At 36.6% G+C, this 19,800-nt stretch overlaps 1 protein-coding gene, 1 long non-coding RNA gene and 1 other non-coding gene across 4 annotated transcripts in view; 2 read left to right on the top strand and 1 right to left on the bottom strand.

Moving 5' to 3' along the window:
- Positions 1-19,800, bottom strand: part of LOC127867317 (transient receptor potential cation channel subfamily M member-like 2) — a 418,942-nt gene that overhangs the window by 311,201 nt on the left and 87,941 nt on the right. The gene's annotated exons all lie outside the window — the stretch shown is intronic.
- On the top strand, positions 2,329-5,978 carry LOC127867328 (uncharacterized). 2 transcript variants are annotated; one of them, XR_008043440.1, is made up of 4 exons: positions 2,329-2,532; positions 3,103-3,156; positions 3,861-3,970; positions 4,350-5,978. It is a non-coding gene; the product is annotated as an uncharacterized LOC127867328 (long non-coding RNA). The 2 variants fall into 2 exon arrangements; XR_008043439.1 differs by having other exon boundaries at positions 2,333-2,627.
- Trnar-ucu (transfer RNA arginine (anticodon UCU)) lies at positions 13,354-13,426 on the top strand. Its single transcript has one exon. It is a non-coding gene; the product is annotated as a tRNA-Arg (tRNA).

Consider the following 19,800-nt stretch of genomic DNA (forward strand, 5'->3'; position numbering starts at 1 on the left):
GATATAATTATTTAATAAGTTTAAAAGGGGGTATGCGCTTAGTGGTTTAACCCATTTGTGCCTAGCGTCTAGAAAAAAGGCCTTGCCAACAGCGTAGACCCTGATGAAAAGATGCGGTGTCTCATCAGGGTCTGCGCTGTTTGCTTAAAGGGATTTCTGTAAGAAATAAATATGCTACACATCCCTCCTTTTGGAAATAAATTGATCCAATTTACAAGGATGGGAAAGTCCATTAGGCATAAATTGGTTAATAAATGTTTGTATTTGACACGCACTCGACAAAAATGTCGTACATTATATTGCTAATTTTGTTTGAAAAGATTCATAACTGAAATAGCAAGGCTTGTTTAGACTCGCAAAATAATGCTGTCAGAATATGTATCATTCAATATTTATTTCGCATTATCTCATTTGATCTATACATATTGATAAATCAATAACACTATTTCAAACGCAGTAGTGCGATAAGTATATACTGAAAGCCGTGATTTTGCAGGTCTAACGCGACTTCAATTGCTTTTTTTACAGAAATAAACGCTCTTGCAGCAAAACAATAGATACAATACGGCATTAACTATTAAATTAATGATGATTTAACCCATTTATGCCTAGTGGACTCTCCCATCCTTCTAAATTGGATAAATTTATTTCCTAAATTAGGGATGTCTAGTATATTTATTTCTTTATTTAAAATATTTCTTACAGAAATTCCTTTAAGCAAACAACGCAGATCCTGATATGACGCCGCATCATGCTGTTTGCAAAGGCCTTTTTTTCTAGACGCTAGGCATAAATTATTTAAAGTGTATCACATTCTTTCAACAGTCTATGTAAAACGATAAGGATTTAAAATAACTTCTTGGTTTCATTTTGACAAGGAAAAAAAAGTTTACATATTCAACAAATTGAATGGGTGACTTACACAAATATAAATATAAAACGTACGCCACGCTCTTCATTTGCTTTAATTTGACAAACAGGAAATATTATAGACAGCGATGTAATTTCCCGATTACCATATGTTACTTCCGCGTTGTTCGGAAAATTACAATGAAATAAAAATCGTTCAAGATTGTTGATAATCATTTTTCTATCTCGTACAAATGTCCACATGTGGACGGCTGTTTTGACATTGAGTCATCTCGTTTAAATTCGTAGACACGTTGTAATTTATTATGAAAACCCAAAACAAATATCAGACACCAGGTAAAAAAAGATTATCTTTTACAACTTGAGAAAGCAAACATTCAATGTCGGTTCTTATACCCCTGAACAAATTATTTGACCGAATTAATAGGACACAATGCGCATGACCACTGTACAGGAATGCTGCATCACGATTCACCACTTCTGATCATTATTGTGGGAATTGTGCACTGAAATAACATATTTAAAATCAAAGAGCAATATTTCTCTGAACAATCTTTGGAACGGAACGACCTGATAAGAATGCGCATGTCCACCAAACAGATGCTGCAGATCACGTTACGTCAAGGTCAAATCGTACATGGGTGAGATCTCTTGCGGACACAAATTGTGACATTTGAATAAGCCAGGGGCAATAACTGTGTAAAAATCTATCAAGTTTAATCAAATTCAGATCAATAGTGTCTGAGATCTGGCGCGGACAATAAAAGTAAGACGGTCGGAATAACGGACGGACTTCGTGTGGGAAAGGAACGACGTATGCATACTGTTTTCCATGATTGCAAATGCTAGGTATCTTTAAGGTTATATTCACAAATTCATCGTGCATCCCTCCATGGTTAGTAAGTAATGCCTTTTCTAAAGAGTTTCTTTTCACTTCTTATACAAAAGCCTTTAGCGATCGCATACTTGCCTTGTGTACGTATTTCCTTAGATATTTGTGTTTCGGTAATACATGTGAGCATTTTGATGCGGAATACGCTTAACAAGGAATTGTTTGATGCATTACTTGGGTGACTGGGTCTTTGTCCAAATTCTACAGGCGAAAGCTAGTGAACATAAGGTGTCTTCATTCCGGCATATTCCATTTTTTAATTAACAAGAGATATTTTTTCTTCCAGATTTTGGAAAATAACATAAATCTTAAAAATGATACCTGACTTGATAATAAAACGTCAAGAACAATGCCTTGAAAATTAGCCAAATTATAATGAGACCCAAAGGAATTTTGATCACGTGTACTATATAATAGTAAAGCAAGTTTGATACACTTAACATGCAAGATAATTTATCTGTATCAGTCTTTAAACTCTAACAAGCTGTTTTGTTTTCTATTTATATTCATGTTTTGGGGGGATTTTGTTTAACGCAAATATCAAGCAGTAATGTAGAGTTACTCGACCATTGCATAATCATCCAGTTGTATTTTCGTTTAAGGCATAACTAGAGAGAAATCGGGAAGTAAAGCTTAAGCCTAATTATAAAGCTACATTCACGAACTGTTTAATCAGTAAGAAATTCCTTAAGGCATACGCTACATAAATTGTGCAGCTTTATTCGTTCATATCGCAACATTGATTAAGGAAGTTTATTTTACGATTTGCGGTAAGTTACATTTATCCCTAACCTATCCTTGCGCATTGTATTTAAAACAACCGTATTAGGAAAACATATTATCGGGACTAAAAACAAAACTAACCGTAAGTGTTGTAATTATTTAGGGATGCATTGAATACTTACTTGGCGATATAGTACTACATGTCATATAAAGTCAATTTAAAAACAACAACAAAGCGCTGAAGCTTCATCACATGAAAGTATTAATACTTAACGATCCATTTATTATATCGGCATTTATGTTTTTGACATGTTTTTAATATAAATTAAATAACTAAATGATTGTAATTTGCATTCCGTTGATTTTGTATTTTTTATTCGTTGTTTTGCTTAATGAACACTTTTAACAAATCATACGTCTGATTGTGTTTGCTTATGTAATTTCCGTTTATGGTTTGCTCCTGTCTTTTTTTCCTTCTGCAATTATGTATTTTAGATTTAAAATTCGCAATTTGTGTTGATTTCGGAAAATAGTCGTTATAACAAAAGTTTTTAATTGGTTGAACTGCAACCAAGCTGACATGCTTTTATTCACCAATGTAAACCAATTGTTTTCAGATTAAATCCGATATAGTTCATCTGACTGAACAGTGAAAATGGCGGACAACAGAGGTAACTGAAAATGATTAGAGTGGACACGGTTGTTGTTCATTTATCCCAGACGTTTCGTTACTTTTAAAATCATTATATACAATAATGTTGCTATTAGTACCATCACACAATATTAAGAATAGTAGTTAATGTTATTGGAGTAAATTATGCAAATCTCAGGTTGGAGAGCAAGCGAGAGATCGGCTTCTGGCAGCGTCGTAAGCACGACGAAGCTCTCGTGAGCTTCCCAAAGCCAATCTCGCGTTCGCTCGTAAATGTTCGGATATCGTCGCGGGAAATTAACATAAAATATATGTTCACACACAAAAGTAAAAACGAGCATTTTGTATCTCGTTAAATCTATGTTACCAGACAACATCTAGCGTTGAAATATTGCTATAAGGTACACTGATTTTTATGGGTTAAATTTATTTAACAAAACATTTTACGAAATATTCGTTGATTTTGAGAATTTATATGGCTTTAAATGTATTTTCCAGCCATGTTAATTTAATGTGTATGTTTATAATTATGATGAGCTTGCAATTGGTATGTTCAATAACTATTATAATTCCATTCTGTTACACAATATTGTATCTGACTGGACATTTGCATAGCAAAGTTCTTTATGTAATTTGTTGTGTTCTTTATAACACATACCAATCACATATGGATATATCAAAATATTATGTTGACAATGGTATAGATTATTTGTATTCTACCAGCATATGGAACTATGCCGCCCGGAGCCCCTGGTCCACACCAACCATCCCCAGGGCCATACCCTCCGATCGGGCAGTATATGCCTGTAACACCTAATTGTATGGCATGTCGGGTGGGTACATTGTTATTCATACCCTGCTAAATATTGAAGTGTATTTATATAATACTTATGAGGTTCAATTGTTCAATCATAATGTATAATTGAGTAATTTAACATAATTCGCTTACTTAAAGTATTTTCCGGATACGGCCTTTCCCAAGCGAAGTTTACTCGTAAAATGATAAAAGTCAATTGATGTCATGTGATTTTAAGCGTTTGTTTTTTACGAAAACAAAACACATAAAAAAGTGAAATACGATTCTTATCATTGAGTCAGTGTTACTTCAGCTTCCATTGGTTTTATTTTGTTGGCAAGTGTTGTTCTCATGATATTGTTTTAGTTTCGTGTTATCTTGTTTGTATCGCATTATATCCTAATTGACTCTTGTAGGTTGGCTTCATGCAAGAGGGGTACTCCATTGTTGGTATTATACTTGCCATCGTCTTTTTCCCTATCGGCATCCTTTGCTGTCTGATGATGAAAGAGAAGAAGTGTTCAAACTGTGGGTCTACCGTTTCCATGTAAAGCCGGGATATCAACGAACTTATAATGAAGAAAGAGTGGTGTTGATGTGTACATATCTCACAATGTGCCTGCATTATTTCTACATGGATCCATAACCCTACTTACATAGCATTATTGTAGATGTAAGGGAAATTCTCATTTCACACCGTGTATAAATTGTTAAGAACAATCCTTCTCCTAATCTCTCTAAATAATAACTGAGTACATTTTAATTAATTTTCTAAGTTTTCTTAATCTTGTTCTATCCCGCTTAATTTATGAAACATATGGTCCATTTATACACAAGAACGTTTGCACTTAAAGAAAACCCGTGTTAGGGAAAACAAATCTTGTAACTGAAACCGCACTCAGCGGGATTTGAGTCATATCGATGTTTTTCATTTAAAACTTCCTGTTCAAATAACATCCATATCTATAGAACACGCTTCCGGGTTTGATGGGCCACGTAATAGTGGTATAGATGCTCTGTGGTGTTCTGCATTTGCTTTTCAAAACTTAAGTGTATGTAGCAAGTGTTCACCGTAACTAGTACTGTTTTTCGACCATTTGTGTTGACAATAATACATATAAATACATTGCAGTGGTAATTATTATGTTACTAGTTCTAACATTTATAAAAATAATGTTGTTCATGATGATAATGATGACTTTTTTATTATTGTTATTATTATTATTATTATTATTATTTTATAATTACGAATGCAACAATGACTGGAAAAGCTTGTGCATGACATAAGTAAAAAAAAGGCTTCAATGTCAACAAACGATATCACAAACAAGCAGAAGCAAACGGTTGACTGTCATATTTTCTTCTCTGTTTGTTAGCAGTAAGAAGAACTGATTTTAATCTTATACATTACTTAGTTGGTCGTATGAGTATGTAAACTGTAAATTGCGTTTCAAATGTAACATTTACAAACGAATTGCACTCAAAAACTTTGAGATACATGTATTACTGTATAAGCATATGAAAATTAACGATTACGTCTGTACACAACAACGTCGTTTACTGAACATATACAAACTCACATTTTAATTTTTTCGAGTAAGGTTTAAATGTGTTGGGTTTGTAGTATGTTTGAAACAAATGCGTTTGATATAGAGGTACACCAAATGAGGTCTTATGTTTTAGACAACAATATAAGGCACACGGTTTATAAACATTATTTAAGTTTCAGCAAGAAATTAGTAAGGTGAAATGTTTTTGTACGAAGGAAGAATGTTTAACAATAAGTTAATGTAGATTGTTACGAACGTTTTAATTAAGGTCGATGTATTCATAAACCGGAGGGTGTAAACTTGAAAAAAGGAAACAAAATAGATGCCAGAAAGTTTGAAACAAATAGTTTACTTTATTATTAGTGTTTTTATTGGGTTTGGTCATGTTGTTTGTTTCTGTAAAAATAAGTGTATTGTTATTTATTTACAAAATTAGCTTAAAAATAGTTTTGTTAGATAATTGTATCTTATTTGACAATTAAATTGCTAAACATGCTAACTTATCATTCTGTATATCGATTAAGGAAACAAATTAGACAGAGCGAGGGTCTTGATGAAAAAACTTGCAGTAAAGCAGAAAAGGGTAAAAGTGACAAACAACCGTCTACCAAGAACCCAGTGGTTGGCAGCAATATAGAAGAGTCTTAAGGAACATCAAAGATGAAACTGGTGCAGATGAAGTCACCCTTGGTTAGCTACCAGATGAGATTTCTGTGTCTAGAAGACCCGGATTTTATACTAAATAAAATCATAATGTATCGCATCTAAGCCGTGTTGTTTGGTGACACCTGCCCCCAGTCATAATGCATGCTACTGTTTTTAAACATTTGTGGAAAACAGACAAGTCTTTATGTACAAAAAAACAAGCGAACAAGAGAGAACGAAAGCCAAACTTGTTGGAACCAGAAAGCGTTGTTTAGAACATTCATATAATAATGATAACAGTATAATAATTATGTCAGCTTTTGAAAACAAACAGCATAAGTCATCGATTTCAAAACTTTAATGACTGACCAGGTTTTTGTATAAAAAGGGCAATTGTTAAATGTTTTGCAATAGAGGTCTTGCAACTGTCAGGTATACGTGTAGCATGTCCTAATGAGAGACACAAACAATATTATACCAATCCCTTTAACATGTTATATTCACCGTCGACTAGATCGAAGTCACTTCCGGTTAAATTACCGTCATTTTCTGGAATAGTGCAGTTTACAACCTAGATCGCAAAAGTTGAAATGACAGCTAATAATTAACACTGTGATGACGGAAAAAGGCTAAACACGCTGTTTCCAATACTGGAAGGCAAGGCAGCGCAGTTTGTTTCCACAAAGCTTTCAACGTACACCATCTTTGATTACCAGGAGCTCGTTGGACATTTAAACAGTCGGTTATATTGCAATGGCGTACTGAATGACGCCTCAATAATCTACAAGTATGTTTCTTAACCTCATGTGTTATGTCGTTTAGTCCGGGTGCCAGTCGATGTCATCTACAATTATGCGGGCGACGATTCGAATCCGATTACACCGTGTGATCAGTATGTACAGTATCTAGGGGACTGTATGATACGAGCGCACGCGATCGATAATAGATTTCTCTTGGCTCTAACACAGGTCGTAGTAAAGAAGTGTTCGAAACCAACATAGTTTGTAATAATTTTATTAAGGATGACCTAGTTTCATGTGTACATGAAAGCAGACATGTTTGTGTTTTCCAAAACTCAAGCATTTGTATAAAGTCCCTTATGTTATAACCAAATGCAAGTCCCCGTTGAAATGCGTTATTCACATTTATTCGAGAGGGTGTTAGCAACCGTGTTCATTATGACAAGATTAGTTTTACGGCGGTACGAACGCTCTGAAATGGACGATAATCGTTAATTGTGGAAAAGAAACTATACCGTAACGAAGATAATGCAGTTTGTGAATAATGATACTTAACACGTTAATCATAAATAAATAAATACTTAGGATTTCGTGCACAAGTGTTGTTTCGTTTGAAAAGTAAATCAATGTATTTTACAAAAGACAGTACGCTGTAAATGTTAAGGCGGTAAAAACAAATATCTAAATTACAAATAAACTGTTAGTGAATGAAAATTGATATGAACTATGAACCTTTTAGGGTTTTAATGAATTGCATAATAATTATAAGGTTTTCTTCGACTTCTGGCTGTTTCTTTTAGATCATGTGGCGCATCGCAGATGATCGACATCGCAAGTACAGGTGCATGTGATCGAATGAAATTAAGGACCATGTCAGAAAGCACAAGAGGCATATATATTACGTAAATAGACTTGACATTTCAAATAACAAATTTGTTGAACACAATGCTGACAAGCCTATTGGTATTCTCAGCTTTGTCGTGGCCTTGGAGGAGACAGAAGATCCTTTCGGCTCTGGGCTGCCATGGACCAGCAGTGGTTCAGCTTCGGGTTTTGAGCTGTTTGGGTCTGTAAGGGACAAATGTCGGGCGGAGTACAGAGGCCGGCGACAAAAACGTCAATTTGTAACCCACTACCAGCTTCTGCCACATGCATTTGGCAAGGGTATTTGTTCTTTAACAATCAACAGAAGGCCTGGGGTTGAAATTAAATGTACAAACAATTTTGAAACAGCATTCCAATTAACTGTGTGTTTAACAAACATAATCAGTAATTTGACTTTGCACAGAGTACTTGCAATATAAATCAAACCATGTTTGATACTTGTCATTTTGACAAGGAAAGTGGAATTTGCTATCTCTTGTTTTATTGGACTTGGAGACAGTTCCGAGACGAATTTTGATTGAATCATTAATAACGTAAATGGTTGGTTCATAACACTTTATTGTGTTGATGATTATATATATTTCATTTATGAATAGGTGTTGCCGACGATCTTCGGCAATCCCCGGCCTAAGAGGCCGGTGCCTTATCCATAAGGCCACGGTGGCGCACATATCTATTGTTTATGTTACTGATTAATTAGTCTAAATTAAATATAAAACATTGCTTTTAAGTAAGAATTGAATATGCATATTGTTTAAAACTATGTCTACAAGTTATATGTATGTCAATTTTTTTTTGTTCCACTGTATCTTACTGTCAGTTACAAAAACGTAATATAAACTGTGTGGAGAACTCATCATAAATGCGATGTAGATGTGTTGCGTGAATGCACGTGTATTTTGCGAATGTCAAACTACTTGAACAAATCAATATACAGACTAAGCAAAATAAGTAATAACAAACTCTAACAACTTTTGAGAAAATACGCCTCAACTATTGCATTTTACAATAATACTCCCGATAGAATTTCCTATTCGCTGATTTGTTAAACGCATTTGGTATGTCATTTGTCCCTCTCATGTCCTCATGAACTTTACCCTTTGTTGTAATCCTAATCCCGATCCCCAAAACAAACACTTAAAACATGCCTCATCCAGAAAATGGAATCCTAATAAACGGAACGATTTCAATGCAAAATAGACGATTCGTAAGTAAATGAAATACAACAATTGCTGAATAATCACCCATATAATGAAATACAAACATTCTTAAATACAATAACTGATAAAATCTCAAATCTTTTTCAACGGTCCGCACGAACAGTTATGCGGACATAATACAACAAGACACGATAGAGCGGTACAAATGAGGACACAGGGAGCATGGACAACATGCAATACACAAGACAGGATACTGACGTGAGACGATATTTTGAAGTATGACTCCATCAGACTTTCCTTCCTCCTTAGGTCAGTCCAAGACATTCTACAATCCCCAACTACCTCTGTCGTTGGGAACTCTTACCAGATCCTAAATGCAAACTCTGGAACATGTTCTTCCTTGCTTCCCTACAGCGCTGGTAAAAGGAATATACAGATGGCGTCACGACAACGTCCTCAAAGAGCTGGTTTACTGGCTTGAACAAGAACGGAAAAAGGAACGTATTAGTACTCCACGAAAAAAATTGTCAAGCCGGGTGAAGCTGCACAGGGACAGCCGATATACAACACCTCTATTTTCGAAGGTGCAACCGGATGAAGCAAATGTTGACCTTGACAAGAAGCTGTTTTTCCAGGCAAACTTCAGGCTCGACGTCGTGCTGTGGTCAGAGGCAGGGAAACGACTAATCGTGATCGAGTTAACCGTACATTGGGAAACCAGATGCGAGGAGACCTTCTAAATGGAAAAAGGCCACGTACACAAAGCTGCCAGAAAATAGCAACCAAAGAGGCTGGCGTACTAGGTTGTTCCCCATAAAAGTAGGCGCTAGAGGGATTAGTGCACAATATGTGTGCCAACTGATGTAAGAAGTCGGGTTAGTGCCAGGAATAGACGGCAGACCATCCGGAAAATGAGCAAAGCTCCAGAGCGGTCGTCCAGCAGATTGTAACAGAGGCGAGAAGACACAATCTCGAAATAGAAGAGCTATCGATATCCACATCGTAGGTACGGTAGCCCCTACCTCCCGAGATGCCCATGGACCGGGCGCGAAACATTGACGACGGAGGGACTACATGCTGATGATGAATGTCGATCCGCAATACAAAACCACCATATAACTTGAGTCTACAGGAGATTGAAGGGTGGGTGTGCGATCGCATTCAACTAAAAAAGTACTATACATACAATATTTTGTAATTAATCGAATAAGAAATTCTGTCAGAGTTTGATTGTGAACGGTTAAAGTTAAAACGTATTTTCTCAACAGTTGTAAGAGCATGTGATAATTTATTTTGCCTTGCTAAGTTTGTATATTGATTTGTCATTGCGCGAGATGCACGTGCATTTTATGATGATTCCTTCACTCAGTCTGAATCACGTTAATTTCCAACACACAGTAGGATTCAGTGGATACAAAAACGTTTTGTGTAAATATAACGTATATACATGTTTTAAAGCAATGCCATAGGCCTATTTATTCCTTACTTAAAAGCAATGCTGCACATGAAATGATTACTTTTCAATCAGAGTACTCAAGAACAACGTATCTGCCACCGCTAAAGGATAAGGCACCGGCCTTCTAAGCCGGGAATTGCGGGTTCGATCCCCGCCGGTGGTAAGTTTTATTTTCAGCATTGCGAAAAATCTGCTCGGGACTATGTTTAAAACACACATAACATCATAAATAACTACTCTGTTGTGTGATTTGCGGTCGACGCATATATTGTGGTCACATGTGCACAGAGTTTCAAGACCGACTTGTATTTTATAAAGCAAGTACACTTATACAAAATCTCTAAAATATACTAACAAGTATAATGTATGCGCATGTTTGCATTATGTGCATAGTTGCATGCTCAGGTAAAATCTGCATTAAAATCTTTTTTTAAAATGACGGTTTAAAATTAAAACGCATTACGATAAGTGTTCTGATATAAACAAGAATATCAGTGAAACTGATGGATGCTCCCCGATGATGCGCTTTGTCAATCTATGTGTTAATAACCACCTAAAAAAATCTATTATTAGCCTCTGTGACAATTACCTTGACCCCAGTGACCTCATACCTCATCAGAAGGTAGAGGTCCATGCAAGGTACCTACATGCCAAATATGAAAGAGATCGGTAAAGTATTAAAGGTGCTATGAGAAACTGAAACAAAACTGTGACGGAAAAATCTATTATTAGCCTCGGTGACCTTGACCTTGACCTCAGTGACCTCAAATCTCATCAAAAGGTTGAGGTCCATGCAAGGTACCTACATGCCAAATATGAAAGAGATCGGTATAGTATTGAAGGTGCTATGATAAACTGTAACAAAAGTGTGAAGGAAAAATCTTTTATTAGCCTCTGTGACCTTGACCCCAGTGACCTCAAACCTCATAAAAAGGTAGAGGTCCATGCAAGGTACGTACATGCCAAATATGAAAGAGATCGGTAAAGTATTAAAGGTACTATAAAAAACTGTAAAAAGAAAGTGTGACGGAAAATTCTATTATTAGCCTCGGTGACCTTGATCCCCGTGACCTCAAACCTCATCAAAGGTAGAGGCCCGTGCAAGGTACCTACATGCAAAATATGAAAGAAATCGGTAAAGTATTGAAGGTGATATGAGAAACGGTAACAAAAGTGTGACGGACAAAGTATTTTATTGTTCGCCTCGGTGACCTTGACCTTAACCGAGTGACCTCAAACTTCATCAAAAGGTAGAGATTTACGCAAGGTACCTACATGCCAAATATAAAAGAGATCGGTAAAGTATTGAAGGTTCTATGAGGAACTGTAAGCAAAGTGTGATGGAAAAAGTATATTATAAGCCTCGGTGACCTTGACCTTGACCCCAGTGACCTCAAGCCTCATCAAAAGGTAGAAGTCCATGCAGGGTACCAACATGCCAATTATGAAAGAGATCAGTAAAGAATTGAAGGTGCTATGAGAAACGGTAACAAATGTGTGACGGAAAATGTATAATATTATTAGCCTCGGTGACCTTGACCTTGACCCAGTGACCTCAAACCTAATCAAAAGGTAGAGTTCAATGCAAGGTACCTACATGCCAAAATGAAAGAGATCGGTAAAGTACTGAAGGTGCTATGAGAAACGGTAACAAAAGTGTGACGGAAGGAAGGAAGAACGGAAGGAACTTCAAACTGGCAACTATATGCTCCCCGAAAATTTTCGGGGAGCATAAAAATGAATTTGAATTTGACGTTGCTACGTAGAAGACCTCGCTAGAACTGATTTCAAACGCTATTTATGTCTATCAAGAGCCATACACACAAAACTTGCAAAACCGGTTTATTGTCTCATGTCCGTCAGGACAAAAGTACTCCGCTATACGATGTAACGTGTAGAACTTATAAGTCCTAATTTTGTTTCTGTTTTACGAGACTTTATTATTATCTTACACAACTTGATTATTAGCGATAAAGTACAGATGATGCGACTTAAAAATAGTGAAGAACACAATTATGTTGCGATCATGGTCACAATAATTCATCTATTTGCACAAAACAAGCAAACGTTTTGGTTGACGAGATATATTGCCCAACAAAGCACATTTGAGTATAAACATGCAAAGCAAGTTGGAAGTTACAATCCAGTGTGACAAAAAAAGTGCAATAAGGGCTTCTTGCATATGAATCGTCAAATATATACCAAAATATATCATGGGATCTGTATGTTTTTATTTTCCATACGCAATTGTCCCACTCATTGATAACTATACTCAACTGTTAGCATGTAACACTGCTGTAAAGACTTTCGTTTTATGCATGTGTAACCTCTAAGAAAAGGCATCTTCCATGATGCAGGCATCGACCGAAACATGGGATGTGGTAGACCAATTTAGACTAAAACTCAGTAAACGAATAAACTCATCCTGCAAGTTCACTATTCAGTCTAATCGTCAATGATATGCACGGAGCTGTTTTAGCCACAAACAGAATACAAAAATCGCTTATGTTATTAGAAAATAGTTTTGATATTTCCTTAAGAAATGCACTACGAAAAGATAAAAAGGAAGTAGTGGTATATAAACTTGAGATCTCTAACACAAAAAGCTTGTCAACAAATAATGGTTTACCAGTAACACATTTTAGATAAATACACATAAACACGTTCAGCGAAGATAACAATTATAATTATTTATAATTTCATACAACATGAAATGTTTATGGGTTAAAATAATTCGTGCGCCCAACGTGCGTTCGAACTCGCCCCCCTCCCCCAAAAAAACCGATAAGCGGCTCTTGCAATACCAACATTAAATATAGCCTATACGCAGCGTTCATGATACTTCATTCACGAAGTCTATATCGCTTTTATTGTGTATGTATTGTTAATGTACCGTATGATAAGTTTGGTATACATATACCTTGTATGAACTTTAAAAAGCAATGAAATAGTCATTGATTTCTTACTTTAAAACAGCATTATCTGCCACCGTTGCCTAATGGATAAGGCATCGGCCTTCTAAGCCGGGGATTACGGGTTCGATCCCCGCCGGTGGTAAGTCTGATTTTATTTCAGGTTTAGTATATCATCAGTTAGCGTTGCAATGTGATTACTATCTTACAAAACGTTAAGAATAACGATTAATTATCGATGATGCGACTAAAAAAGGACTTTTCAATGACACAATTTAGTGGCGATTATGGGCATTATTAGTCATCCGTTTGTACCAAACATGCATAATTCCATGTCGGTCCCACAAGCATTAATGCCACACAAAACACATTTGAGAATAGAACATGGCAAGGGATATCGATTGCGACTTCATCGCTGCAATTCGCACGTGCATGATGTAAGACAGTAAGGTTAACAATACATTGAGGCTTGCTGAAAAAAAAAGGTTAACTATTGTAAGGTTTCAATCTATTGCGACAAGGAAATTGAAAGAAAGGGGTTTGTTGTCTTCATGCTTACATATAAATCGTCCAAATTATACAAAAACATTTCAGTGAAACTGCATTTGTAAAAATCGTTGCACCATGCTCCCAACTTTCAGCATGTAACGCTGCTGTCAGGACTTCCCGGTTCAAGCATGTGTAATATCGAAGAAAAAGCATCTTCCAACGAAAGGAAAGCAGATGTCGGCAGCGCAATTTCGAAAAAAAAATACAAAGGTAAACTCATCCTGAAAGTATCTTTCAACTCGCAAGAGAAATGAACCGAACTATTGGAGACACACATAATAAAAGATAACGTTATTATATGTTTATGTTATTATAACATAGTTTTTATATAATGTCTTTGTGCTTGAGCGAGTTGTCTGCTTTACTGACAGTCTCTGTAGCCGACAATGTCCTGTTGATGTGGGTAGCAATGCCTTCTTCTCGGATCTGCATATCTGCGGAGTATTTAAGTGTGAGTACAAGTCTCGTTTCAGCTGTCTTGAATTCTTCCACCAGTGCTGACAGTTGGGAGTTGTAGCGTGTTGCTCTTTTCGTACAGCCCTACGCTGGAGAAACTGTGAGGGGTATTCCTAGCCACTTTCTTATGTGACGGCTGGTGATTGTCTCTAAGGTTTCTATTACTTACCTCGAAACCTTATTCAACATCATTGGCAAGATTAATATGTGTTTATTTTTCCTCTTCTTGAAAGTTTGATTGTTTAGTACCAAAGATGTGCCAACAACAACGCAGAAGACAGTGTTCTTCTATGAATCACTAGCGTTATGGCGGCACAATCTAAGATATTTTTAATATTATAGCTGTGTAAGTAAGTAAATCATATTCCAATCGTTAACACTTACATGTTGTCAGGATAGCCATACTGAATATAAAATGATTCTAACCTCCGGCGGGACTCGAACCCGCAATCCCCGGCTAAGGAGGCCGGTGCCTGATCCATTAGGCCAAGGAGGCGTAATTTAGTGTTTATCTTACTGACTGATCGGTCATAGTTTAAAATATAAAATTGCCCTTAAATCACAATTTAATAAGTTATTTCAACCCAACATTACTTCAATCTACTGTATCCTTCTTTCCGTTTGGAGCAAATAATTGAATAATTATGCACATGATCGCAATACAATTGTGTTTTGCCATATGACTATTTCTTAAGTTGCATCATTTGTAAATATTCGTTAATATTCAAGTTTTGTAATGTAATGTATTCCCATTCCAACGCTTACTGATGATATCGTAATGCTAAAAAATGAAATAAAACTTACCACCGGCGGGGATCGAACCCGCAATCCCCGGCATAGAAGGCCGTTACCTTATACATTAGGCCACGGTGGCAGTTAACAGCCATTTTAAAGTAAGAAATCAATATCCGAATAGTATTGCTTTTAAAAGTGTATACAAAATATATATGTACATGTACACCAAACGTATCCACTGTATCATACGGTATATTAACAATAAACGAGATACAGCCTGAGTGAGGGAATTATCATAAACGCTGCGGTTTGGCTTAATTTGATATGGGAAATGTAAGAGAGTTTTATTCTCGGTAGTTAGTTCGCGCCTACGTTTGGCACATGCATTCTTTTAAGCCATAAACATTTAATGTTTTCGAAGTTATAAATCAGTAAACAATATATCTTTTTCCAACATGTTTATGTGTTTGTGTCTTTTAAGTGTATAGTATATCATTATCGGATTTACATAATCTTTGTTTTAGAGATTTTAAGGTAATGTGAATATATGTAGCATTGCCTTTAAAAGTGTATACAAGCTATATTTACACAAATCTTACTTTTATCCACTGAATCCTACTGTTTGTTGAACATTGACGTGATTCAGACTGCGCGAAGGAATCATCGTAAAATGCACGTGCATCTTGCGCACGGACAAATCAATCTACAAACTAAGCAAAGCAAAATAAATTACCACATACTTTTACAACTGTTGAGACAATACGTCTTAACTTTAACCGCTCACAATCAAACTCCGACAGAATTTCTTATTCGATTAAATTAAAAAATACGTTATTTATGGTACCATGTTAGTTGAATACAATCGCACATTCACCTTGAATCTCCTGTATAGTCAAGTGCTATGGTGTGTGTGGATCGCGGATCGACATTCATCATCAGCATGGAGTCCCTCCGTCGTCAATGTTTTGCGCCTGTTCCATGTACATCTAGGGAGGGTGGGGCCACCACAGCGACAGTATTAAATGTCGATAGCTCTACTTCTTCCAGCTCGTGTATTCTCGCCTCTGTCACAACCTGCTTGACAATCGCTCTGTAGCTTTGCCCGATTTCCGGATTTTGTGCCGTCTATTCCTGTCAGTAAACTCGACTGCCAACATCAGTCGACACACAGATTGTGCACTTAACCTTCTGACGCCTACTTCTATGGGGAACAACCAAGTACGCCAGCCTCTTTGTTTTCAACCTCCTTGCAGCTCTGTGTGCGTGGTCGTTATCCCTCGCATACGCCTCCTCGCATCTTGTTTCCCAAGGTTAACTTGATCACGATCAGTAATTTACCCGCCTTTTACCACAGCACGATGTCGAGGCTGAGGTTTTTCTGGACAAAACTTAGAGAGAACAGCTTCTTGTCAAGGTAAACCTTTGCTTCATTCAGTTTCGCCTTTGAGAATTAAGATTTTCTGCGTCGGCTGTCCCTGTGCAGTTTCATCCGGCTTGACAAGAGTTTGTTCGCGGAGTACTACTGCGTACGTGTTTCCATGTGTGTTCAAGCGAGTCAACCAGCTCTTTGAGGACGTTTTCGCGACGAAATATGTATATTCCTTGTGACAGCGCTGTATGACAGCAAGAAAGAACATCTTCTAGAGTGCCGAACGATCACAAAGTTTGCATTTAGGATCTGGTATGAGTTCCCAACGACAGAGGTTGTCGGGAGATGGTAGGTCATGGACTGACCTAACTAAGGAGGAACAAAATTCTGATTGAGTCAAACTTCCATATGTCGTCACAATTCAATATCCTGTCTTGTGTATTGCATGTTGTCCATGCTCCCTGTGTTATACTTTCTACCGCTCGAGCGTGTCTTGGTGTATTATGTCCGCCGAACTTCTGTCTGGATCATGGCGCACCCCTCTTTCTTTTCTGCTCGGCTCCACATAAGTGTTTTTGTTGCTCCAATCTGCTGACCTTCGACAGCGGTCAATTTTACAATGCCTCTTTGCTTGAGCGAGTTCTCTGCTTGACTGACAGTCTCTGTAGCAGACTATTTCTTAATGGCGGGGGTAACAATGCCTACTACTCGGATCTGCTTATCTGTTGAGTATTTAAGTGTGAGTACAAGTCTCGTGGTAGCTGTCTTGAATTCTTCCACCAGTGAGTTGCAGCTTGTTGCTCTATCCGAACAGTTCTACGCTGAAGAAACTGGGAGGGGTATTTCTAGCAACTTTCTTATGTGACGGCTGGTGATCGTCACTAAGGCCTCTATTACTGAGCACGATACCTCATCCAGCATCATAGGCCAGATAAGTGTGTCTATATGTTTCCTCTTCTTAAAATTTTGATTGTTTAGTACAAAAGCTGTACGCACAACAACAGAGTAGTTTGTGTTCTTCTATGATGCACTAGTTTTATGGTGGCATAATCTGAAATATTTTTAATATTCAAGCTGTGTAAGGAAAAAAATAACATTTCAATGTTTAACGCTAAATTTCGGGATGACCATATAAAACGATAAATAAAATGATACTAACCTCCGGCGGGACTCGAAACCGCAATGCCCGGTTTAGGAGGCCGGTGCCTTATCCATTAGGCCACGGAGGCGTAATTTAGTGTTAATGATACTGATTGATTGGTCATAGTTAAAAATATAACATTGCTTTTAAGTCAGAAGTTAATAAGTTATTTAAACCATCCTTACTTCAATCCACTGTATCTTACTTTCCGTTTAGCGCAAATAATTAAATCAGTATACCCATGATTCAAACACAAACGCAAACACACTTGTGTTTTTTCCCTATTACTATTTTTTAAGTTGCATCATCTGTAAATATTCGTTAATATTCAAGTTTTTTAATATAATAATATTCCCATTCCAACGATTACTGCTGACATCGCAATGCTTAATATGAAATAAAACTTACCACCGGCGGGGATTGAACCCGCATTCCCCGGCTTAGAAGGCCACGGTTGCAGATAAAAGCTGTTTTTAATTAAGACATTACTATGCCAATAGAATTGCTTTTAAAAGACTACCGAAACCCATTTTCCTACAGTTGCCTGCAATCATGGATGATGCTTTTTCCAAGATGTTACAAATGCGCAAACCGGAAGTCTTGACAGCAGTGTTACATTGTAAAAGTTGATAATAGTCATCAATGGCTTTGAGCATGGGGCATCGAATTTTAAAAATACAGATTTCAGGATATGTTGTGGTATCAATTGGACGATTTATATGTAAGAAATGCCTTTTAAACTTTTTTCACATTGGATTGTAGTCTCACAACTTGCTTGCCATGTTAATTCCAAAATGTTTTTTGTTGGGCACTATTGCTCGTGGAATACTAATAAGTCATAACTACGTTTCTGTTTTATGGGACTTTATTATTGTTTTTCACAACTTGATTATGAGCGATAAAGTACAGATGATGCGGCTTAACAATAGTGAAGAACACAATTTGGTTTCGATCATGGCCTTAATTATTTACCTATTTGCGCAAAACAAGGAACAGTTTTGTTGACGAGGTATAATGCCCAAATAAACACATTTGAGTATAAACATGGAAAGTTAGTTGGGAGTTACAATCCAGTGTGACAAAAAGTGCAATAAGGGCTTTTTGCATATAAATCGTCCAATTTATACCAAAATATATCCTGGGATATGTAATGTTTTCATGTTCGATGCGCAAGTCAACATATAATGGCATACCAGTAACACATTTTAGTTTAGACAAATACACATAAACACGTTTAGCGAAGGTAACATTTTTAATTATTTATAATTTCGTACAACATGAAATGTTTATGGGTTAAAATAATTCGTGCGTCCAACGTGCGTTCGAACTCGCCCCCCCCCCCCAAAAAAAAGGGATTAGCGGCTCTTGCATTACCAACATTAAATAAAGCCTATAGGCAGCGTTCATGATGCTTCATTCATTCGCGTTTATTGTTAATGTATTGTTAATGTACCGTATGATACGGTGTGTCAATGTACGTTTGGTGTTCATATACCTTGTATGCACTTTAAAAAGCAATGTTATAATCATATTGATGTCTTACTTTAACACAGCATTTATCTGCCACTGTGGCATCATGGATAAGGCACCGGCCTTCTAAGCCGGGGATTGCGGGTTCGATCCCCGCCGGTGGTACGTTTTACCTTATTTTATTGTCAGCATTGCGATCTCAGCAGTAAAGCGTTGGAATGGGAATATTATGATATTACTCAGATTGACTATTAACGAATATTTACAAATGATTCGTTTTTTTAAAGACGTATATTAAAGAACACAATTTTGTTGCGATCATGGACATAATTATTCATGTGTTTGCGTCAAACTTAAAGTAGGAAAGAGTGGATCGAAGCACAGGTACTTGAAAAATTTTTTTGGTCCTTATATATGTAATAAGAGTAAAGGTACCCAACGATGATTTCACAGGTGTATTGAATAACACAATGCAACAGCATAATAGATCAAACAATGCACACATATGTCGTTGTGGTTGCCAGCCGGAAGCGTCCATCTATGATAAAACACCTTATATTTGATGAAAATCGTCCAAGTATGTCCAAAACAGCCAAAAGTTTCACAAATAGCACCCCAAAATCAAAGTGTGTAATTCCTGACCTGTGAAATCATCGTTGGGTACCTTTACTCTTATTACATATATAAGGACCAAAAAATTGTTTCAAGTACCTGTGGATCGAAGTAAGTCTGGTTTAAACATGATTTATTGAATTCTGACTTAAAAGCTATGCTAATTTTTATACTATGACTAATAAAT

This window comes from Dreissena polymorpha, chromosome 2, assembly GCF_020536995.1.
Source record: "Dreissena polymorpha isolate Duluth1 chromosome 2, UMN_Dpol_1.0, whole genome shotgun sequence".
NCBI lineage: Eukaryota > Metazoa > Mollusca > Bivalvia > Myida > Dreissenidae > Dreissena > Dreissena polymorpha.